Source organism: Tamandua tetradactyla, chromosome 2 (genome assembly GCF_023851605.1).
Source record: "Tamandua tetradactyla isolate mTamTet1 chromosome 2, mTamTet1.pri, whole genome shotgun sequence".
Classification (NCBI taxonomy): Eukaryota; Metazoa; Chordata; class Mammalia; order Pilosa; family Myrmecophagidae; genus Tamandua; species Tamandua tetradactyla.
Window position 1 is genome coordinate 214747412 of NC_135328.1, and position 17197 is coordinate 214764608.

Sequence of the window (17197 nt, forward strand, 5' to 3'; positions counted from 1 at the left end):
TTTTTAAAAATCCTCCCGACACTTTAAGCCACACTGCACGTGGGACAACAGGAAAGAGCAGGGCGCCATCTGCAGTGGCTCTAACATGTGGAAAGGATTTGCCCATGGAGGAAAAAAAGGCAAGTGAAAACCCCATGAAGGCCACATTTTCCGTGGGCACGCAGCTGAAATATCTTCCACAGGCCTGAGGCCAAGTCCGGCCGCTGACCCACGGCGGGGAGGGGGAGTGTGCCCACCGACGCAACGAGCGGAAGCCAAGTGTGGCTCACAGGTGTGAGAAAAACATTCTCAAAGGGCTGACTGGGAAAGGAGCTCTCATGTAGGAAAGCGCTCCGGCCGCTGGGAGTGGGAAGAGCAGGTGGGAGGTCACTGCTGGTCTGCAAAAGATCACTCTGGCCGGTTCATGCTGTTCCGGGAATCCCTATATCCAGTCCGGCTGCAATACAGAGCTTTTAAACTAGAGCCGAGAGCTTTTCCACATCTGGTCGGCAGCCCTCCATTAGAGGCCCACAGCATGGTATATCTGCCCCAGGGGGTAGATGAAGTACAAGGAGGTTCTGAGGATCAGCATCTTCAAAAGCCCGCTGCCTCATACTCTGTGCCAAGGGGCTAATAGACGGTGCACATTAATGCTTTAAAGCACAGCTCTGCCCTGCACTATATTGGCGTGTGAGTTGACTGCAGTCATTCCTCAAACTTTTCATCCCTCAAACTACCACAACTGGTCAAGGGAGAACAGCCCTGGGCCCTTTTTTCTTTTTTCTGCACTGAGCAGTTGAGATGTGTCAAACTGCAGCTCTTCCCCTCTTCCTCTTCTTTACACAGTGAAGCTGGCCAGTAGCAGGCAAGGCCACCCCTCTGGGTCAGGGTCTGAAGTGCTGCTGGTCTGCCCTTGGTAGCACCCTGTTCTCAAAGAGATTGATAGGGCAGAAGAAAAGGCTTCCAGGGTTCATGGAGTATCATTTACTGGTGCTTAGTGCCTTCCAAATACAAAAGCTAAATTTGAGTATAGTGGGGCTTGACAGGAGATGTTCCACTTTCCCAATTCCTCAGCTTCCTTCAAAGGGACGGCTTTGAACAGGAACAACAGGACAAACAGGCAAATCAGGCAAAATGGGGAACACATTTCCCCCAAGTTTGTAACTCTGACCAGACCCCCAGCCTTCGGATGACTGTCAATCACTCTTACTAAATAGGAAGGGGGAACCCACTTCAGAGTCCTAGTAGGAAAGACATTGTTTAAATGGCTCATAATCAGCCATTAGAGAAGAAAGCAGCACATGCAACATCAGCACAGGCTGATGGTCACTGGCACACAATGGAATTTTATAAACCTGGAGGTTTGTGTGCCTTGTCAGCCGCTGGCTGCAAATGAGGATAATTTTCCCAAAAGGAGCATTCAGTTGCATTCTCATTTTCCCTTTTGGCTCTTTCAAATATAAACAAGTACGGTAATGTTTAACGCTGGGGAAATATACAGTAAGTTACAAACTGTGCTGTGGCCCTAAGAGCTGGAGCTGGTTAAAGGAACAAGACTCTCTGCCCATTGTGCCCTCTGGCCCTGAGCTTTTATGAAGCCTATTTTCCTAATAAAACATGTTCCTTGCATGACTGCAGCCGAACCCACTACTGAGGCCACAGTTTAAAGGGCATCAGCACTTTCTTCCGAGCTTTTTTTTTTTTTTTTTTACATGGGTAGGCACCAGGAATCGAACCCGGGTCCTCTGGCATGTCAGGTAAGCATTCTTGCCTGCTGAGCCACCATGGCCCACCCTCTTTCAAGCTCTTGTTTTCCACAGACTTATCATTTGATGCTCTAAATATATATTAGCTGGAATTCTGATATCCTGAGTTCTCCAGCAGTCAGGATTTTGATTCAGTTACATAAAATGAAACATTTGTCTTCTTTAAACAAATTAAGCATTGTTTAACTATCTCAATGAATAATAAAATTTCAGAGCTGGACCATTATCCCAGTCACCCCCTCATGCAACAGATAAAAAAGCTGTCGTTAAAGGAGGGTAAAACAAAATGTCCCAAATCATACTAGTTAGAGAATGGCAGTGCCCACACTTCTCCACTCCACTCCACTCCACTGATGACTTTCACTACACCACAGAGGTAAAAAATATCAAAAGACAGATTTGGAAATCATGTCTTAAATCTTCAATTTTGTTAAAGAGATTTAAATAAGGACTAAATTTTCTCCTCTCTCCCACCTTGCACCTATTTATATCAATCTATAGATAAAAGCCAACAAATACTATTTTGGGGATATACCAAAACAGCACAGGAATTTTCCCACAGGCCCACCTCGAGAATGACACCTGGACAACTCAAATCCAAATGCCTCTCACAGACGGTGCCTCTTCTTCCCTGAGTGTCCTCTTCCTCTGTAGTGTTCTCAAATTAGATGGCCTGACCAATTTGGGACTGCATCAGCTGCTGGTGTTGAAATGACCCCACTTTAGGGATAAAGTATTGATTACAACACAGGACTCATCCATAAGGCCTCTAGGTTCCCTGGCCCCTCTTCCCCTCTCAGCCCCACAGAAATACACAGTAGAGATCTTAGATTTGAGACCTTGCAGAATCCAAAAGGTTAAAAGGAATAATAAAGGAAACTGCCAATTGTAAGTGAATTATATTTGGCTCTAAAAGCTGAAGCACAGGCTATATTATAAAAAGGCATCTCTTTGCGTTGTTTACCATCACCCTGACTAATGCAGACCTTTTTTTTTGTTTTAAATAATCTCATGCAAATTAGACACACACACTTCCTTCCAGTTGATTGCTATCTGCAAGGAATAATCTAACCGCAGAGGGATGGAGCAAGGGCTTCCCAGAGCAAAGGGGTGGGAGCAAAAGGTTTCGAAGGCCTGTGCCATGCAAACCTCCTGGCCTCCCCCATTCACCTAAGTCTTCCTTTAGCTCCTGCCTTTGGAAGAATTAGTCAATTTTAATAAAGCCTAAAATCTTCTTTTACTCAGGGTGTCAATTTGCATTAATTATACCAATAGCACCTTGCATTCAGATGGTCTCTCAGTAACTGTACCTCTGCCACTTGGCGATTTTCAAGAGCTACCAGCCCCTCACAGTCTGTAGCACAAAACAAAACTTAAGGCCTGCTCAGCTATTCCCATCCACTAACTAGCTTTAGCCAAGAGAAGGAAGAGAAAGGGGTGAGGGAGTTTGATACAAGCAGGAGTCAGGATGCTCGTCCCTGAGTCAGAGAGGTAGAGAGTGTCAGCTCTTTTTAGGACTCCAGGTCCTGGTCTGCGAAACAGACAACTCTGACTTCAAAGCTCTCCAAATGATGATCTCATGCACCCAAAATCAGGGCAAACTTCTTGTTTTCTCAATTCTCTGGAGCCTACTTGCAAAAATCTCCAGAAAGTTCCTTTTACAAGGAAATGTCTGCAATCTTCTTTTCCAACACTTTCTGCAGGGTGGGATTCTTTCAAAAGAAAAAATTGAGTGAGCTATATCATGCTGGTTAATAAGGCCCTGTTTTATTAGCATCAGAACTGAATGGCCTCAGGGATGCTACACTGGCCAATTTTTATCCCTTAAAAGACAAGCAAATTTTTCTTTTTCTAAAGTTTTCTGTTAAAATGCAAAAGAGTCAAACCAGTTGACTTTGTGAGCTGCAACCTCCTGGCTGTGAGCACAATGCCGTAGGGTGCTTTCCCACAGCTCAGATAAAACCAGACAACTGGAAGGGCTCTTTTTCAGCGAGACTGGCTGTGCAAGGGCTTATACGAAGTAACCTTAATACTGTCCCCAGTGACCAATGGGCACTGCCACCAGGCCTGTGGAAGAGAAAAGACAGATGACCAGCAACAACAGTGCGGTGTGCTTCTTTCAGGTTCAACAACAATTGGGATAGAATGGATAAGGAACAATTTGGAAATACGCAAAGGAATGAATACTCATGGCACCTGCCAGACCAGCCTGAGCTTTATCATCAAAATGTCGAGTCTGCCTGGGATTAAGGGAACAGGGCTGGAGGGTGGTAGTTCAGGGCTGGTTACACAGACCATCTTCCTCCCCAATTCACATCCCCCTATTTACAGGACTCAGGTGATTCACTTGGGACTCAGGGAGACTGAGTGGGGGGGTCACCTCTCTTAGAACATAACCCGTTATCTACCCAGGCACACGCTTGGCTTGGAGGAGGTGAGGCAGAGAAAGACATCTAGTTAAAAATACTCCTCAAATTAAAAGAAAAATCAACTCTCTCAGAAAAGGTTAGGGGAGGGGAGAGAGAAAAAAGTATTTTTATTTTATTTTATTAACATTTTGTTGGAACAGTAGAGTACAATAAGGACTCTCAGAGCCTCTAAAAGTCGTTGGATGACCTGTAGACCCCTATTTCCCAGTGCCTTGTATAAAATTGAATTTTTTAAACATAAATTACACGTAATGACGACACTGTAAAAACTAACAGTAATGGAAAGCTGTGCTGTATTTCATTAGCCTGTATTATTCCGTGCCACCTGATCCAGCCGGGCCTTGTTTATGAGTTAGTGTGTTAGCAGATGCCGATGGAAGCATTTGCTTCGACCTTGCTCTTCTCATTGGGGCATGAAATTACGACGGCAGCACCTTGATATTACAGCCATAAATACAGTAAACTGCAAATTTAAGCCAACGGCTCCTATTGTCTCTGAACATAAAGCTGATCGGTATTTATTTAAAAGGAGAACAAAAAAAATATTATATATCACCTTGTTTATGGGACCCCCCCCACCCTCTTATCTATCCCCTCCCCCAGCTTCCCAACCTGTCTAATTCACTTGGCTAAAATATTAAGCAAATAAGCCAAATGCTCTTTTCTTCTCTGCTGATTAACTTCCCAAGCAACAAAAACAGTCTTTGAGAAAACTAGCTGCAAACATCGTTACCCTAAATGAAAAGAGTTTTTAAAAACTGATCTGATAGTAGGCCTGGTTCCCACCATCTTGAAATTAATATGTAAATTCAAGAACAAGATATGAGGATTTCCCCTCTCCTAAAATGAGGAAAGTTCAAACAACAGGAGAAAAAGTTGCTGATAAGGCCTTGAAATGGAAGGTCCTCTCTGTATCCTTTCTAAGAACCCTTAGGTAGAAATGCTATTTCAAAAAGTAGTAAAACACTGCCTCCTGCCATCTAAGCACAAAAAGAAAGATACCTAGCCAGGAATATAATTCTCATTTCAACACACAGAGAGAGCTGGGGGACCTCTCATACAACTTGTTCCCATCCCCTCCATTTCCCAGTGAACCATAAAGACAATATATCCTTTAAATACATTAAATGTGGAAGAAAAATAAACACAAAGACAAAAGGACACTGGATATCACCATGCCATGTCTCCTAGTATAAATCTCTGAGTAAAATACTTGTACAAAATATATTTCACTACTAATTTAAAGACTGAGGATCTGGCAGGCTCATTTCACTTTAAGTCTCAAAGAGAAAGCAAGTTCTACTTTCTAAATGTCAGTGAAAAATAGGATCTCTGCCTCTCAGAGAGGCAGAGGGGCTGATGCAAAAACCCAACCACTTCCAAGCCCAAGCCTGGAGGTCTCAAAGAGTTAGTGGTGAAAAATGTAGAGTATATTGGTCAGCAAGATCCGAAGTCACTACCAGGGAAGCAGGCAGAGGAACCATTTTAACAATAAACTGCATGCAAGTTCTTGGAAGCAATTTAATTCCAAATCAGACAGGCTGGGGTCACAGGGTTCAATGCCTAGTGGTATCAATGACACAGCAAATCAAACAAGATCAAAAGTTTTTGTACATTTACTTTTGCTACGTTATTCTACAATGCAGACATACTCCCTTGGAGCCCTAAATCATATCAGCCACACCAGTCATTGAGCCTAGCTCCTTCTGCATAAGGAGGAAACTTCCCTATAAAATTTATTGAGCTTCTCTGGGGAGTAGTATAACTGGTGAACAAGACAGAACTGAGCTGCCCCTCAGTGTAACACAAATTGAGATCTCTCATATGAAAGATTGGGAGGGTTTCCAATTAGCATCTATGATGTTTATTTTTAGGTCTATAATCTAAAGGTTTGTTTTTTCCCTTTTAATCCCTCTCAGCTAAATTAGAAACAAAATCAAAGAGGAATTGCTTTTGATATTTGATCATCAATTCCAAAGGATTAATAGTGGGACAAATATGGTTGCCGGCTGTCACAGACAGCAGACTCAACCCAGCAGGTCTTTGGCAACAAGTGGAGAAGTCAGCTTTCCTCACAGTACCCAAATGAATCCTAGGAAAGGACCAAGGGCTTTGTTGACCAGGAATTGCTGCTACTGAAATGCCAAAGGCCAGGTAGGTCAAACATATGTTTGTCCATGTGTGGAAAAACTAAATTAATTACACTTTTAATGGTGCTTGAATCTTGCTCCTGTTTCAGAAAAGGCAGTGAAGTTTGTTTTTTTAAACCAAAGAGATCTTTGACAATCAAACAAATTCAGAACTGGAGAAAAACAGGGAGCTCATCAGGTCTATCTCCTTCTGTTTTACCAAACAACAACAATAAAAAGCAACACAGAAAGGTTCAGTGACTTGGCCACAGTCCATGGCGAGCCTGGGCATCCCAAACCAGGGCTCTCTCCTGAATCAGGGGCCCAGCATCAGCAGCCTGACATGTGTTCTCCTCTGCTATCCAGCACAGTTAACACATTTAAAATCAGCCAATTCTAGAATCTATCCTCCCCAAACAGAAGATAAAAAGAATATATGTAGCATGGCAAAAACTAGATGAAAGGTACACAGGATCTCTTTGTACTATTTTTGCAACTTCCTGTGACTCTATAATTATTTTTTTTAAAGAATATATGTACACACATACAACAAAAACACACATATTTATGCATAAATAAAAGGACAAAAACCTGGTAACACTGGTTATCTCTGTGGGGGAAGTGGGGGACAGAGACTAAAGAGATTTTTTGGGGGTACATCCTTTTGAATTTTGTTCATATGCATATCCTTCGCATTCAAAAGGATAAATTTATTTTTAAAAACAAAGAAAATATTTGGGGGTGGGGGGATAGAACCCTTAATCCTCAACAAAATCACTCAGAATGGTTATCCAGGTTTCTGGAAGAGAAAAACCAAGACAGAGAAAGGTATGGAGCCTGGCCCAAGAGTTGGGGGTTAGAATGACATCCACGATTTCTAATTTCTTGCTTAACCCACTGTGGCTTAACCACAGCAGCCAAGTACAAAAGGGCTTTAAAAAAAAAAAGATATATTTCTAAAAGACAGGCATCTGTTTGATTTTGATACATCCTGGCTGCCCAAGTGTTTCTTTCAGCTCTAAACATTTGCTTCACCAATGGAAATGTTTCCATCACTGCATCAAAACAAACATTTGCTTTGGGATAGTACAGAGAGTCATACGCTATTTCATATGTTCTTGAAACAAGACTGATTTGGGGAAAAAACTGTACTGTAGAACAGACACATATCAAGATGGAAATTTTTTGCTCCTAATTTGTTCCTCAAAGAAAACCTTGTCACCAGAGTTCAGTGCACTATGGCAGACTCTTCAGTCACCTGGCTGAATACTGTAAATTCAGTATTCAGCTCACTGGGGGGTTGCCTTTATGTCTGGAATTTTAACAGGGATTAAGGCGTTTGCTCTTTGGCATTCAACTTTCTCCCTATCCTTTTTTTTTTGCACGGGCAGGCACTGGGAAACGAACCCAGGTTTCCGGCATGGCAGGCGAGAAGTCTGCCTGCTGAATCACCGTGGCCTGCCCCTTCCTAAAGTTTTAAATCACCATGCAGCTATCAGATTTTTTTTAAATCCTCAGGTTAAGTTGATATTAACATATTAAAACACACCATAATAGCGCAATACATAAACTACTTTGTCACCAACTATTTGTGCACTTCCAATAAATCCCATATTGTTGCTATTGTCAACATTATTGTATAGAGAAAAATCTACAGTACTCAACCAAATCCGCAAATACTCGGGTGCTTATTTGCTAGGCAATATGAAAGCATATGTATGTACGTGCATAGACATGGATATTTACATATGTAAATTTGCCCACACATACATTTGTACACACATACATTTAAGCAATCTTTTATTGATAATAAAAATAACACAAGTAAACTAGAAAAATATGGAAAATAAAGAAAAGCATATAAAAGAAAACAAAACATCATTCATGCTTCCATTCTCCATCCAGAAATAATGGCCAAAATTATTAAACCCAAGTGCTGGAAAAACCAGTACGTGTTTAAGAGCTTTTTATACTTTAAACCCTTTGAAATCCAACAACAACCCCACTCAGGGCCACTGAGGTGCATACCCCAGGGCTGCATCTTGTCATGTGCGTTGCACCTTGTAAGACTGCAACGGCGCCCCTGTGAAGAAGGTTCTTTATTCTCCCCGCTTTATTCTCTGAGCCCACAGACGTGAAGCAGCCTCTTTCTAAGGTCACACTGCTGGGGGTGCGGAGTGGGAAGGTGGGCCCAGTCAGCCAGGCTGCAGGGCTCATGCTCCTCACTGCTACTCCACACCAACACAAAGGAGCAACTACTCCAAATGCTTGTGCAAGGTGAAAGGGAAACAATATCCCTGACTTCTAGCATATCACTCAGATGTGTTGCTAGTGTTATTAAGACTGAATTTTTCCAAATTAAAAAGACTTCTTACATGAGACTACTCAGTACTGGAGAGACTGCTGTGGAAATGTAAACCGAGAAACTTCTGGAAGACAATCAGGCACTCGACATCAAGAGTATTTAAAAATGTTCATACCCCTTGACTCAATAATTTTACTTTTAGGAAATATTAAAATAATGTAGTATAAGATTTATGCACAAAGATGGTCTATCACCATGCTTTTAATCATAGCAAAAAAATTAAACAATATAAATGTTCAAAGAGGAATGATTACGCAAATTATGATATAGTTCAATAATGTAATATTATCAAAAAGTTCATATTCATACAAACAATTTTTGATAATAGGGGAAAATGCTTTTGATATCTTAAGGAAAAAAAAAAACCGATGTTAAATCCATAGCATGGTCTCAATTATATCATTTTTAAAAAGAACAAAAGGAAGTAGTATGGATGCATCATTTTTTACTTAATCTGAATTCAATTTATATATGTTCAGAAGGACAGAGTGGAAATTAACACCATAAGCAATGGGAAAGGGCCTGCCACTCTTTCAAGGAGTATTGTGCCTTAGAGACTGAGTATGTGATGGGGGCTTGAATTTGCTGTCCCCTCATCAATTCACTCCCCCACATTTTCACAGTTTGAGCACAATGGCACATCTGGACACATCTTTCCATACGTCTTAGCATCCATATGCAAAGCCAACCAGGTCATGCAGTGTTAATCCAAAGAAATTGTGATGCGTTTCAACGTGAAGGAAAATCTGGCAATACTGCACTCCTCGAGAAATAATACAGTAGTCTCCAACATGATACATTTCTAAGGGATTTTTTTTTTATTGGAGAAGTTGTGGGTTTAAAGGACAATCATGCATTATCTAAAGGATTTTTAATAGTTCTTTAGGCAACCACTTTTACCAGCTTCTTATGTACTTTCTAGAGACAGTCTGTGGAAATACAACTACACACGTGTACATATGTATATGTATGAATGTATGTATGTATGTATATGTATATATGTGATATTCATAAATTACACAAATAATAACATGCTAAACATACCCTTCTATACCTCACTATTTTTCCTTAATGTACCTTGGAGAACTTTCTATATTACTACATACAGAGCTCTCCATTCTATTTAACAGCTAAATGGTATCCCACTATATGAGTACTTTAGTCCTCTATTGAACATTTACTGTTAAAAACAAAACCACAACAAAAGTCCTTGTTTACGCCATTTGCACATGTGCAGGTATAAACCAAGAATAGACTCAGCCATGGATAATCTGCATTTTGATAAATATTGACAAATTGACTGTGGTAGTCAGATTCAGGTGTCAACTTGGCTAGGTGAAGTTGCCTAGTTCTATTGCTGTGGACATGAGCCAGTGGCATATGAACCTCATCTGTTGCTGTTTACATCTACAGTCGGCTAGGAGGCATGCCTGCTGCAATGAATGATGTCTGATTTAATTGGCTGGTACTTAAATGAGAGAGTTCAATGTAGCACAGCCCAAGCAGCTCAGCATACCTCATCTCAGCACTCGCACCTTAGCTCAGGCCTTTGGAGATGCAGAAAGGAATCATCCCGGGGAAAGTTGTTGGAACCCAGAAGCCTGGCGAAAAGACCAGCAGCAATTGCCTTGTGCCTTCCCAGGTAAGAAAGAACCTCAGCTGAAACGTGCCTTTCCTCTGAAGAACTAATGAAATAAATCCCCTCTTATTGAAAGTCAATCCGTCTCTGGCGTGTTGCATTCCGGCAGCTAGCAAACTAGAACACTGCCTTTCTTAGAGGTCATTTCAACATACATTCCTTCCAGTGTGCATTTGTGCTTCCTACAACCTTGCCTCCTTATCTTTGTCATTCTGAGAGGGGGAAAAAAAGGTCTCATAATTCTTTTTTAGAAATGTTTGTTGAATGTTCAACATACAGACAGAAAAGTGTGCAATTTTAAGTGTATGGATTAATAAATTTTCACATGTAACTACTGCCCACATGAAAAAATAGAGTAACAGCACCCAGAGCCTCCCTCATGTCTCTCCCCAGGCACCACCTAACTTTTAGTGCCACAGATTAATTTTGCTTCTTTTTATTCTCTATATAGGTGGAATAACAAAGAAAGTATTCTTTTGTGATGGGCTTCCACTCAATATCATGCTTGTGTGAGTCATCTATGTTGTTTCACATAACCATAGTTAGTTCATTTTTACTGCTGTATAGTATTCCATTATAAGAATGATCCATAATTTATCTATTCTCTGTTTGGCCACTTGGGTGTTTTCATGTTCTGTAGGGGGCATGTGGTAGTATCTCATTCGGATTTTAACTTGATTTTTCTGATGACTAATGAAGTTAAACATCTTTTTGTATCTTTATGGCCTTTATTGGGCTAAAGTTTGTTAACAGTTATGTTAAGATCTCTACTGTTTTGTCAGTTTGTACTATCAATTATTGAGAAAGGTCTTTTAAAGCCTCCCATTATGACAGTAGAATTTTCTATTTTAGTTCTGCCAATTATTACTATATTGTAGCTATGTGATTAGATACATACATATTTAGAGAACTGTTCAATCATCCTGGTGATTGACCATTTTATAATTATAAAATTTCCCTCTTTATCTCTGGCTGTGCTTTAAAACCAACCCCTGATATTAGCACTGTTTATTTGGTTAGTGTTTGCATGATGCATCTTTTTTCCCTAATTTTACTTTAAATCCTTCTATTATATTAAAGATGTGTCTGCTACAAGCAGCAAGTAATGTTTTATTTTAATGTAATCTTGACAAACTTTGCTTATAATAGGGTATTTTATCCATTTACATTTAATGTATTTATTTAGTATTTAATGCAAATATTGAAATTTTTGGATTTTTATCTTTCACCTTACAATTTGTGGGGTTTTTTTTTTTTACCTATTTAATGTTCTCTTATAATGTTTTAACCTCCTTTCTAATAGAGTTTTTCTTTACTATTCTTTCAGTGGTTCCCTAAGAGCAAAGATTCTCAAAATGTGGCTTCAAGAAATCTGGTGGTTTACCAGGTATTTCCAGGAGGTCAGTGAGGTAAAAAAATTTTCATAATTGTACTGACATTATTTGCTGTTTTCATAGTTTTGACATTTACACTGATGGTGCGAAAGTAATGGTGGGTAGAACTGCTGACACTTTTAACATATATCAAGGCAATGGCACCAAACAGTATAATTAGTCATTGCATTCCTAACCACTATGCACTAGCAGTAAAAATAAATAAATAAAAGATGCCAATTTCACATAAGAATGTCTTCAATGAAACAGTAGAAATTATTAATTTTATTAAATCTTGACCCTTGGATACCCATCTCTTTAATATTTTATGTAACGAAATGGGAAGTATGCATAAGGAACTTCCGCTGCATATCAAAGTACATTGGTTATCTTGAGGAAAAACATTTGTGTGATTGTTTGAGTTGGGAGCTAAAATAGGCACTTTTACACGGAACACAGTATTTACTTGAATGAAGGACTGGCAAACTGTGGTTATTCAGATTCAGTATTTGGCAGACACTTTCTCAAAAATGAATTAAATAAGCTTGTTATTTTAAGGAAAATAAGATGGTATTACTGCCAATGATAAAATTTGAGCTTTCAAGTGAATATTACAATTTTGGAAAATGTACATTAGCCACTGTGAGCTTGGCAGCTTCTCAATATTTAAAAACTTTGCTGGAGATTTCAGTAGTGATATTAATGAATGTGATTTTCTATATAGTGTAAGAAATGAGCCAATATTCAGAAGATTTGCATACTTTTGTACACCAACATTTCCCAAATGGTGAATGCATGAGGTCACAAACAAAATCATGTATGGCTAAGAGATCTAATCAAAATGCATAGATCAATGGACTTTAATATAATAATGTATGAAAAATTCATTGATAAGGTCTCAATTAATTTTTAAGATACTACCACTTACTGAGTTTTGGTAGAAATCAAAGAGGAATATCCATAATAATCTGAGAAAGCTATTAAAATACTCCTCCTTTTTCAACTACATATCTATGTGAAGCTGAATTTTCTTCTTTTCTTATATTTTAACCAAATCAACATATAAAAACAGATTGAATGCAGAAGCAGATCAGAGAATACAGCTGTTCTCAATTAAGTCTGATAGTCAATAAATTTACAAAAACAAACCACCACCACTCTTCTCTTTCTGAAATAGTTATTTTTCATTAAAAATGTTATGTATGTGATGCCTAATGAATGCAGGGGGCTGAAGGACACGGGACGGAGAAGTAGATTGGCGGATGATAGTGTATACTTACGAACCAAGGTTGGGCTGCTACAAAAAGGAACAAAATCATGAGGAATGCAACGATGTGAATGAACATGTGTGACATTTGGCAAAACAAAATAAGCCAGAAACAAAAGAACAAGAATAGTATGGTCACCTTTAGAAAATGCTTATAAGAAAACAGGGGCCTAGATTATACACCTTTACAACAGACACATTAAATCTGGAGTGGTGATTATTATTTCTGGATCTTGAGAGGCTGTTTTTTATATATAACCTGATATTCAGAGATAAGAATGAAACCGAGGCATCAAAATAGGAAAGGAAGAAGTAAAACTATCACTGTTTGCAGACGATATGATACTATACGTCGAAAACCCGGAAAAATCCACAACAAAACTACTAGAGCTAATAAATGAGTACAGCAAAGTAGCAGGTTACAAGATCAACATTCAAAAATCTGTAGCATTTCTATACACTAGCAATGAACAAGCGGAGGGGGAAATCAAGAAACGAATCCCATTTACAATTGCAACTAAAAGAATAAAATACCTAGGAATAAATTTAACCAAAGAGACAAAAAACCTATATAAAGAAAACTACAAAAAACTGCTAAAAGAAATCACAGAAGACCTAAATAGATGGAAGGGCATACCGTGTTCATGGATTGGAAGACTAAATATAGTTAAGATGTCAATCCTACCTAAATTGATTTACAGATTCAATGCAATACCAATCAAAATCCCAACAACTTATTTTTCAGAAATAGAAAAACCAATAAGCAAATTTATCTGGAAGGGCAGGGTGCCCCGAATTGCTAAAAACATCTTGAGGAAAAAAAACAAAGCTGGAGTTCTTGCACTGCCTGACTTTAAGGCATATTATGAAGCCACAGTGGTCAAAACAGCATGGTATTGGCATAAAGATAGATATATCGACCAATGGAATCGAATAGAGTGCTCAGATAAAGACCCTCTCATCTATGGACATTTGATCTTTGATAAGGCAGTCAAGCCAACTCACCTGGGACAGAACAGTCTCTTCAACAAATGGTGCCTAGAGAACTGGATATCCACATGCAAAAGAATGAAAGAGGACCCATATCTCACACCCTACACAAAAGTTAACTCAAAATGGATCAAAGATCTAAACATTAGGTCTAAGACCATAAAACAGTTAGAGGAAAATGTAGGGAGATATCTTATGAATTTTACAATTGGAGGCAGTTTTATGGACCTTAAACCTAAAGCAAGAGCACTGAAGAAGGAAATAAATAAATGGGACCTCCTCAAAATTAAACACTTTTGTGCATCAAAGAACTTCATCAAGAAAGTGGAAAGACAGCCTACACAATGGGAATCAATATTTGGAAACGACATATCAGATAAAGGTCTAGTATTCAGAATTTATAATGAGATTGTTCAACTCAACAACAAAAAGACAGCCAACCCAATTACAAAATGGGAAAAAGACTTGAATAGACACCTCTTAGAGGAGGAAATACAAATGGCCAAAAGGCACATGAAGAGATGCTCAATGTCCCTGGCCATTAGAGAAATGCAAATCAAAACCACAATGAGATATCATCTCACACCCACCAGAATGGCCATTATCAACAAAACAGAAAATGACAAGTGCTGGAGAAGATGCGGTGAAAGAGGCACACTTATCCACTGTTGGTGGGAATGTCAAATGGTGCAACCACTGTGGAAGGCAGTTTGGCGGTTCCTCAAAAAGCTGAATATAGAATTGCCATACGACCCAGCAATACCATTGCTGGGTATCTACTCAAAGGACTTAAGGGCAAAGACACAAACGGACATTTGCACACCAATGTTTATAGCAGCGTTATTTACAATTGCAAAGAGATGGAAACAGCCAAAATGTCCATCAACAGACGAGTGGCTAAACAAACTGTGGTATATACATATGATGGAATATTATGCAGCTTTAAGGCAGGATAAACTTATGAAGCATGTAATAACATGGATGGGCCTAGAGAACATTATGCTGAGTGAGTCTAGCCAAAAACTAAAAGACAAATACTGTATGGTCCCAATGATGTGAATCGACACTTGAGAATAAACTTGGAATATGTCATTGGTAACAGAGTTCAGCAGGAGTTAGAAACAGGGTAAGATAATGGGTAATTGGAGCTGATGGGATACAGACTGTGCAATAGGACTAGATACAAAAACTCAAAAATGGACAGCACAGTAATACCTAATTGTAAAGTAATCATGTTAAAACACTGAATGAAGCTGCATCTGAGCTATAGGTTTTTGTTTTGTTTTGCTTTGTTCTTACTATTATTACTTTTATTTTTTTCTCTATATTAACATTCTATATCTTTTTTGGTTATATTGCTAGTTCTTCTAAACCGATGCAAATGTACTAAGAAACGATGATCATGCATCTATGTGATGATGTTAAGAATTACTGATTGCATATGTAGAATGGTATGATTTCTAAAAAAAAAAAAAAAAATGGACAGCACAATACTACCTAATTGTAATGTAATTATGTTAAAACACTGAATGAAGCTGCATCTGAGCTATAGCTGTTTGTTTTTTTTTCTTATATATTTTTGTATTTTTTCTCTATATTATCATTTTATTTCTTTTTCTGTTGTCTTGCTATTTCTTTTTCTAAATCGATGCATATGTACTAAGAAATGATGATCTTACATCTATGTGATGATATTAAGAATTACTGATTGCATATGTAGAATGGAATGATTTCTAAATGTTGTGTTAGTTAATTTTTTTTAATTAAAAAAAAAAAAAGAATGAAACCGAACAGGTTGGGGTTAAAGGAATTTAGAACATAGGGGTAAGGAAGACAGTGTCTATATATTAGAACCACACATACTCTTTGAGACCAATGAAGAAAGGCTTATTTGGTCTGGAACTGAAATTTTCTATAGTGTATAATCTAATTCAACCTATCTGTATAGCTCATTTGAACAACTGAAACACAGGGAACACAGAATAACAAACAGATCCTTTAACCCTCTATACATTATTGTAATGCCTGGATACATCCTAGAGTATGTTACGCAGATAATCAAAAAGTACTGGCAAAGTCCTCATGTAAGAATATGGAACTATTAAACCTTACCATGAGGGAATCCCCTGATACTGTGTCAAACATTAGGGACACCCAAATCGATAGGCCATGCCCTCCATCATGAGGCTTACTCTTGCGAAGCTTATGTAGGTAGTGGAGAAGCTTAGACTACCTATAGGCATGCCTAAGAGTTACTTCTGAAGGACCTCTTTTGTTGCTCAGATGTGGGCTCAGTCTCTCTAACCCCAACTCTGCAAGTGAAATCATAGTCCTCCCCCTACGTGGGACATGACATCCAGGGATGAATCCAGACCTGGCGCCAGGGGATCAACAATTCCATCCTGACCAAAAGGGGGAAAAGAAGTGTAACTAATAAAGTATCAGTGGCAGAGAGAATTCAAATAAAGTTGAGAAGCTACTTTGGAAGTTGCTGTTCAAGCAAGCTTCAGTTAGACCTTGCTAACTATCATAACCTGCTATCTCCCAACCAGGACCATTCCAGCCAATCCTAAAGAACACTTATGGAGAAATGTAAGATTCCACAAGAGTTCCATGCACTAGAGTAATTTTTCAGAAACCTACAACCTCCAGATGGGTCCCTGGTCCGGATAAGTCCTTGAAACCTAGCCCCGCCTCTCCAAACATGAGTTAGTTCCATCTACCTACCCCATATTAATGACAGACCCTTCCAATATCAAAATTTAGAATTGCCATACCCAAAACACCCCTGAAGAAAGAGATGGAAAGATCAAAGGTGATGGTGGAGTTATACAGAGAACGTAGGATTTAACAAATAAATATGAGTGCTGAATCATTACACTGATATCTCTTTAGACTCAAGTATTTTAGAGCAGCTAGAAATAAAAACTTAAAGTTGTGAAATTATAACCCATGTCAAATTCTGAATATGTTCCACAACTAATTGTGGTGCTGGGCTTTGAAATTCACAGTTTTTGCATATATGTTATTTTTCACTAAAAAAAGAAGGAAAAAAAGTCAACTGTAATGATAAAAAAATATTTAAGCCCTGTAGCCTCTTATATTCTGGAGCAGCTAGAAGGAAAAATATGAGAGGATCGTATGGTAGCCCATGAAAAACTGAGTTCTGTCCTGTAACTACTTGTTGAAAAGTGCTTTGAAAACTATTGCTTTTTTATTTATTTGCTTGATATATATGTTACACTATACAATAAAAAAGT

The 17197-nt window shown here is 38.8% G+C and overlaps 1 protein-coding gene across 2 annotated transcripts in view; it reads right to left on the bottom strand.

Moving 5' to 3' along the window:
* PEX14 (peroxisomal biogenesis factor 14) overlaps positions 1-17197 on the bottom strand; it is a 202377-nt gene that overhangs the window by 33128 nt on the left and 152052 nt on the right. The window lies entirely within an intron of this gene.